The sequence below is a fragment of the Echinops telfairi genome, unplaced genomic scaffold, assembly GCF_000313985.2.
Source record: "Echinops telfairi isolate 266 unplaced genomic scaffold, ASM31398v2 ScPeMD7_30;HRSCAF=105, whole genome shotgun sequence".
NCBI classification, from domain to species: Eukaryota; Metazoa; Chordata; class Mammalia; order Afrosoricida; family Tenrecidae; genus Echinops; species Echinops telfairi.
Window position 1 is genome coordinate 3821117 of NW_022103927.1, and position 7803 is coordinate 3828919.

Here is a 7803-nt window from a genome sequence, read left to right on the forward strand (position 1 = left end):
ACATAATCGCATTTGTGAGGCTGCTGCAGGACCGGGAGGCCCTTCGTTCTGTTGGACATAGGCCGCCTGTGACTTAGAACAGACTCCATGCACTAACAACAACAACAACAACAACAATGACCACAGAACCCTACATAGGGTTTCCCAGGCTGTCAATCTTTACAAGAGCAGATCCTGAGCAGCTGCTGGATTTGAACCTCTGACTCGAGGCTAGCAGATCAACGCTGCCTCAACAGCACCCCAGGGCTCCTTCCAACGGATTTTTTTTTGACATTTCACTGCCATCGAGTTGATTCTGACTCACAGCAATCCTATCGGACCGAATAGAACTGCCCCTGTGGGGTTCAGAGACTGTAAATTTTTATGAAAGTCGAAAGCCTCATCTTTCTCCCAAGGAGTGGCTGGTGGGTTTGAACTCCTGACTAGAGGTTAGCAGCCTGATGAGTAACTCACTGCACCTTCTTTCCTGATACGCGTGCGGACACACGGTCAGGGGAAACTAATATCAAAGGAATACTAAACGAATACTAAGATCCTTCCTCTCCCCCACCCCTCCTGGTGTCTCCCTTCCCTCTTTTCCTCCTTTGCTGAAATGTGCTTCAAGGTGTCCGGACACCCACGCTATTCCTCTTTGAGACACGGGCAGTATTGAGGTCTGGCTGGCTGGCTTGCGGCTGGAATCAGTTCAATATGGACTCGCTGCTTAGAAAATGGTACCTGGGATGCAGAAAGGACCCACCATTGGCAGCTCTTACTATTCAAAAATAGAGCCAGTCAGTTGGAAACCACTCTTCCCGGTAATGGGATCTTTTTTTTTTTTTTTTCGGTAGGGAGTTGTGCTTTGTGTTTGGATTACTCCGGGGCTCCACGTGACTGTCCCAGGGGAAATACACACCAGCTTGCTGCATAAAATTCCCCGGCTGTGGGCTATTTATGCTCATGATGTGGAACCCCTCGCTGGTCTGTTTCATCACTGTGATTGAGACTGTAAGGAGCGGCCTTTCACATCTATCAGCAAGGCTTTTTATGACAGGGGCTGTTGACTAAGGGAGTGTGATGCTATTATCCCCATGGGGGCCAGTGAGGGGAGGGGTCCCCTTCAAGCTAGTTCCTACGCTCTTGATAAAACCCGTTAGTCTTCAAAAGCTCCTCCCTGGCTTTCTGCCCCACGCCCATCTCGGCCTTTCCAGCGCAGCCTTTCATCTGCGTTGCTCCATGCTATAGCTCCAGTGCCTGAAACAGAGCCTGGCAAGGAGCGCATGAAGGAATGAGCGAAGGAAGGGGCAAATTCCGGCATTTCATTTCTTCTTCTGCTTCTCTCCATCCTGCCCACCACGGCCCACGTCCACTCTTAACTGACACCCTCCGTGAAGTCAGACATGGGGACTTGGACATTGTAAGGAGGTGGAAAGCCTCTTCTGGCGACACCTCCCCGCTGACATCTCTGTGGCTGCTCAGCCTAACTCAGTCCCACCCCGGGATGCTAAGGTTAAAAATAGCCCAGCTGCAGTCTCAATAGCTCCCCGCATCTGGCTATTTTTAGGACAGGGCCAGGAAGTGTGTGTGTGTGTGTGTAATGCTACTGAGAGTCACTTCTAGGGAGGAATGTCCCCTTCCACTCACCAGGAGGAGGGGCCTCTCCTGCTGTCCAGCGATGCCCACTCCTGCAAAAGATGGGGGGAAGGGGGGTGGGGGTGGGGGCGATAGGATGCTGAGATCGTGAGGTGGTTTCCCCAGGGTCGGCTTTTGAACGCCAGGATCAGAAGAAAAGTCCTCCGGGCTACAGGGCCAAATCAGAGAAGTCACGAAGGTCCTTGGCAGGCTCTGAATTTCCTCACCAACGGGGAGGAGAAGCCATGTGATCATTTAGGTAGCACAAAGGTCAGTCCACCCCTTTAAAGTCCCGGCCAACAGCCTGATGATGCAAAGATGACCGCTCTCAGCAGTTTGAACCCGCGGGCTGTGGTAAAGGAGAAAGATGTAGCAGCCTGCTGCAGTGAAGCTTTGGAACCCCTTGGGACAGTTGTGTGCTGCCATAGTGTTGCTTGTTGAAGCCCATTGAGGCAGTTCTGATGCATACAACAGACTGAATTCTGGCCTGGTCGGCCCGGCACCATCCTCACAGTTGTTACATTGGACTCCATTGTTGCAACCACCGTGTCCGGCTATCTCCTGGAAGGTCTCTCTTGGTTTTGCTGACCTTCTCCTTTACCAGGTGAGGTAGTTTATTGTGTCAACCTGGCTGATACACACAGGTGGGGTTAATTGAAGGGTGGAAGGATAAATGGCTCGGTGAGCCTTGCCTTTCTAGTTCTCGGGTCTCTTACTTTCTAATGGTCCTACCAGGGTGCAGCAGCCTTAGCCAGTTCCCTGCTTCACCTGGTAAGGCCCACTTCCTGCAAGAAATCCCCGAGGAGAAGCCACATGGACCTACCCCGATGCAGCCCTGGGTGCTGGAGCAGCCGCGTGGAGACCCCTGCCAGCACTGAGATGCTTACACATTAACTGACTGGGCTTTCCTCCTGCAGTCGGCATCATTGTGTCCAGTTTGTGAGATGGAGGAGGACTTTGTGGATTGGTGTTGGACATATGGGTTAATGGGTTCATGTTGGACTTGTGGGCTTGGGCAGCACCGGATGGGGATGTTTTTTTGATGCGCACTTAACCTTTACATAAAACTCTCTTATACATGAGTTGCTGTGGATTTGTTTCTCTAAAGGACCCAGACTAACACACCAAGCATCAGCCTGCTCTCCTTTCCCCGGGGTTGATCTCTCCTGAGAACACGTCCAGAGCACAGGAGGGGAAGTTTCACCATCCTGCTCTTAAGAAACATTCTGGCTGGATTTCTTCCAAGACAGATTGGTTTGTCTTCTGGTAGCCCCTGCGACTTTTCATATTCCTCAACACCCTGATTCAAATGCCTTGATTCTCCTGTGGTCTTCCTCCTTCATTGTCCAACTTTCACATGCGTCGGAGGCAACAGAAAATACCATGGCCGGGGAGGGAGGGGGGAAACGAGGCGCTGATGCCAAGGGCTCAAGTAGAAAGCAGATGTTTTGAGAATGATGATGGCAACCAATGTACACATGTGCTTGACACAATGGATGGATGGATGGATTGGGATAAGAGTTGTACGAGCCCCCGATAAAATGATTTTACAAAATGCCATGGCTGGAGGCAGGCACACTTTCGTCCTCAAAGTAGCATCCTTGTGCTGCAACCCTTTAAAGAGGTCTTGTGAGAACCTTTGCCCAGTGCAATATGTAATTGATTTCCTGACCGCTGCTTCCACGAGCACTGATGGTGAATCCAAGGATGAGGAAATCCTTGACAATTTAAATCTTTTCTCCGTTTATCATGGTATCATCTAGTGGTCCAATTGTGAGGACTTTGATTTCCTTTGTGCTGAGCTGTAGTCCATACTGATTGTCATCACCACGTGCTTCCTGTCCTCCTTACCTTCCTCAAACAGCAGTGTCGTCTACACATTCCACTGATCCCGATGCCGTGTTCTTCCTCACAGAATCTGTAGTCTCAGATTGTCTGCTCACCGTACAATCGCAACCAGTGTGGTAAAAAGATAGAATCTCCAGGAACACCTTTCCAAATTTTAAACTAATCAGCATAAAAAAAAATCATTTTATTGAGGGCTCGTACAGCTCTTATCACAACCCAGACATACATCCGGTGTGTCAAGCACATTTGTACAGATGTTGTCACCATCATTTTCAAAACATTTTCTTTCTGCTTGAGCCCTTGGTATCAGCTCATCCCCCCCCCCCATGATCTCTTGATAATTTATAAATGATTATTTTTTCATGTCTTACAGCGATCACTGACTCCACCCACTTTTCTGTTGTCCGTCCCCCTGGGGGGGGAAGTTATATGTTGATCATTGTGATCTGTTCCCTCTGTCTCCCCTCTACCTTCCCCTTCCCCTCCTGGTATCGCTACTCTCATGATTGATCCTGAGGGGTTTATCTGTCCTGGATTCCCCGTGTTGCGAGCTCTAGTCTTGTGCACATGCTCTGCTCAGCATTTTCTGGTTCTGTTCCACCAACTGCTTCTCGGTTCATGTACAGGTTCCACACGAACACAATTAAGTATCCTCTATTTTCCCATTCTTCTTAATGCGGTCCATCGTTCATTATGATCCATACAGTTGGATGCCTTTGCAGAGACAATACATACAAGCAAACATCTTTCTGATATTCTGCTTTCAGGCAAGATCTAGCTGCCTTCAGCAATGATATCCCTTGGGCCACACCCTCTGCTGGATATGGCTTGAATTTCCTGTAGCTCCCTGTTGATGTACTGCTACACTTGCTGTGGATGAGCGTCAGCTAAATTTTCCTTGCATGTGATAGTAATGATATTGTTAGATAATTTTCTCATTCTGCTGGGTCATCTTTCTTTGGAATGGGTACAAATGTGGATCTCTTCCAGTCAGTTGGCCAGCTAAGTGTCTTCCAAATTTCCTGGCACGGACAAGTGAGTGCTTCCAGTTGCATCATCAGCTTGTTGAAACATTTCAGTCGGTAGTCTGTCAGTTCCCGGAGCCTTGTTTTTGGCTCATTCCTTGGAATTCTTTCTTCAGTACCATTGGTACTTGATCATGGGCTACCTCTTGAGATGGTTGTATGTCGACCGGTTCTTTTAGGCATTGTGACCGTGTGCATTCTTTCCATCTTTTTTTTTTTTATAATCATTTTATTAGGGGCTCATACAACTCTTCACAATCCGTACATACATCATTTGTGTCCAGGACATTAATACATATGTTGACTTCATCATTCTCACAACACCTGCTTTCTACTTGAGCCCTTGGTGTCAGCTCATTTTTCCCCCCTCCCTCCCCACTCCCCCTTCCCCCTGAACCCTTGATAATTTATAAATTATTATTATTTTGTCATAATAATATGACGTCTCCCTCACCCACTTCTCTGTTGTCTGTCCACCAGGGAGGAGGTTATATGTAGACCTTGTCATCTGTTCCCCCTTTCTCCCTCACCCGCCCTCCACCCTCCCACTATCGCCACTCTCTCCACTGGTCCTGGGGGATTCATCTGTCCTGGGTTCACTGTATTTCCAGTTCCTATCTGTGCCAGTGTACATCCTCCAGTCCAGCCGGATATGTAAGGTAGAATTGGGATCATGATAGTGGGGGGAGGGGCAGGAAGCATTTAAGAACTAGAGGAAAATTGTATATTTCATCGTTGCTACACTGCACCCTGACTGGCTCATCTCCTCCTTCTTTTGATGCTTCCTGCATCATTCAGTATTTTGCCCATCGAATCCTTCAACATTTCAACTCTTGGGTTTTTATTTTTGGTTAGCTCTTTCAGCTTGGGATGTGTTGAGTATGTTTTTTCTTTTGTCCTTTCTAACTCCAGATCCTTGAATGTTTTATTATAATGCTTTGTCTTCATGAGCAACCCTTTGAACTTTTCTGTTTAGCTTTTTAACTTCATCATTTCTCCCGCCTACATTCAAGAGCCAGTTTCAGAGTTTCTGCTGACACCCACTTCGATCCTTTCTTTCTTATCTTTTAACTGACCTTCTGTATGACCTCTCTCCATGTACGATGTTCTTGACGTCACTCCACAGCTTTCCAGGGCCACTGCTGACGAGGAGATTGAGTGTTAACTGCTGGCTAACAACCAGTTGTTGCCCGGGCGAAAGATCAGACCGCCCGCTCCCATAAAGACTTGTGGCCTCAGAACCCTTGTAAAGACTTCCTCCGAGCCAGACTCGAGTTGATGGTATTGGGTTCACAGGGATGGGGGCATCTGTAGAGAAAGTAACTGAATGGAGGGTTCCTTAGGGGTTTGGCGGCGGAGGGTGGGGAAATGGGGAGCAAATTGAAAAATAAGAAACTGTTCTAAACCTGGCTGTGGTGATGATTGGCCAACGCTCCTCGAGATGACTGAATTCTTGAATTGTATGATATTGGGGCACGGCCCAATCCAACGGTAACAAAGGGAAACCATGATTCAGAACAGTTTTGACGGCAGTGGTTGGGTGTTTACCCTAAATTCTATGGTCATGACTGAAACAGACCAACATTCCCGCCTTCATGGTGCTGGCAGCCTGGCTGGAGAGTCAGACAGTAAAGAAGGCAATGTGCCAGCTCTTGCTAATTATCTCAGTGAGAAATTAAGCTGGAAAAGGGGGTGGGCAGGGTTGCGGTTTTAGATCAGGTGACCTCGCTGACGGTAGGGAAATGAAGGAAGGGAGGAAGCAAACCCGGTGGAAATCTGGGAAAGAGCATCCCAGGAAGTGTAAAGTTTGGGGAGGAGTAAGGAAGCCCAGGTGGTGGCTGCAACAGAGGAAGGGAGGTGAGCAGTCAGAGGAGTTGAGAGCTGGGAGGTGCTGGGGCAGGTGGGGCAGGTGGGGCAGGGCCTTGTGCACTACAGTGAGGATATTGTCTTTGCTTCCAAGTGAAGTGAGAGCCGTAAAGGGAGGGTGGGGTTCTGCGTGGAGGAGAAATCTATCTCAGTTCAGGCATTCTCAGGGACTCTTTGGCCTCTGTGGGAGGTGAGGACAGCGTGGAGACCAGATGGAGTGTTAACAATAATGGTGATTGCTCTGATCACCATTCCTCTAGGTGAGTACGGGTGGGGGCAAGACTAAGGCCATAGCAGCTAAACTAGGGGCTGTGTGGGATCCCCCCGAAGCTTGCATGCGCATGTTTCCCTTTTTTGGAAGACTCTTCCATTTCAGATGTCGGATGGCAAGGAATATCAGCCAGGGTTTTCCTTTGCAATCAACAGAAATAGATTCTGGGGGGGTGTCCCCATTTTTTCAGAAAATATTTTATTATATCAGAGCTCCCCACCCCCAGGATCAACCAGAATCTGTAGAAACAAATTTGCAGCGTGAGCAGGAGCCGTGGACGGACACCACCGGGGCTAGGAGTTGCTGTACCTGATAGGAATCACCATAACGCTGGGCAGTGACTGTCCGTGTCTCCTTGCTCAAGGCCTTTCTCCAAAGCTCACAGAGGCTGATGTTGCCACAAACAGCAGCCCACGGTGCCGCCGAATCAGTAGCAGCTCTCACCCAATGACTGACAGGGAGCTGGAGGAGCAACACCTTCAAGTGGGGATGACTCTTCGCTGTGTGTTTCACGCAGTCTCCCGGCGTTCTCCAGTGGAGTTGGGGCCCACTTGTCTACAGTGGGTAGCCCGCCCATCACTGCGTCTGTGTGGGCTGTCTGTCTCCTCCTCTGTCTCACGTTCCCCCGCCCTGTCATCATTCTACCTCCCTGTCAGATCTGCTTCTAGAAACGCTTTGACAAAAAGACGCTCCACAGAAGCAGCTCCGAGACCCAGGAATGGAAGATTCAGCTTGAGTGAGGGGCTGAGCAGTGGCGTGGGTATCAACATCTGGAAGTTTTCAGGCATCCTCTCTGTTACCAGGAGACCAGAGCCCGAGTCAAGGAGCCAGAAAGGGTGGTTTTCATCATATCTTGGAGCCAGTTCTACTGCTTTGCATGCGGCTGACAGTTGACATTGTGGGCGCCCCTTCTCCTGCCAGTCATGGGTGCTCACAGCACACGGCGTGCATTAGTGCTGGATGGAAAGTTCACAGAAAGTTCATCCAGGGATGCTGGCATTAGAAGCACCTTCTTCCCTGGGGGCCTGAACGAGGACTCAGGCAAGGTCACAGGTTTGGCGGCTCAAGTCAAGTGCCGGCCCGGCCACGGTCCTTAAACATTTCCACATGACTTTCAGTCACTTACCCAGGAGTCAACGCTCAGGTTTGTGGAGCTGGGGTCACACACCTGCTCTGGGAGGC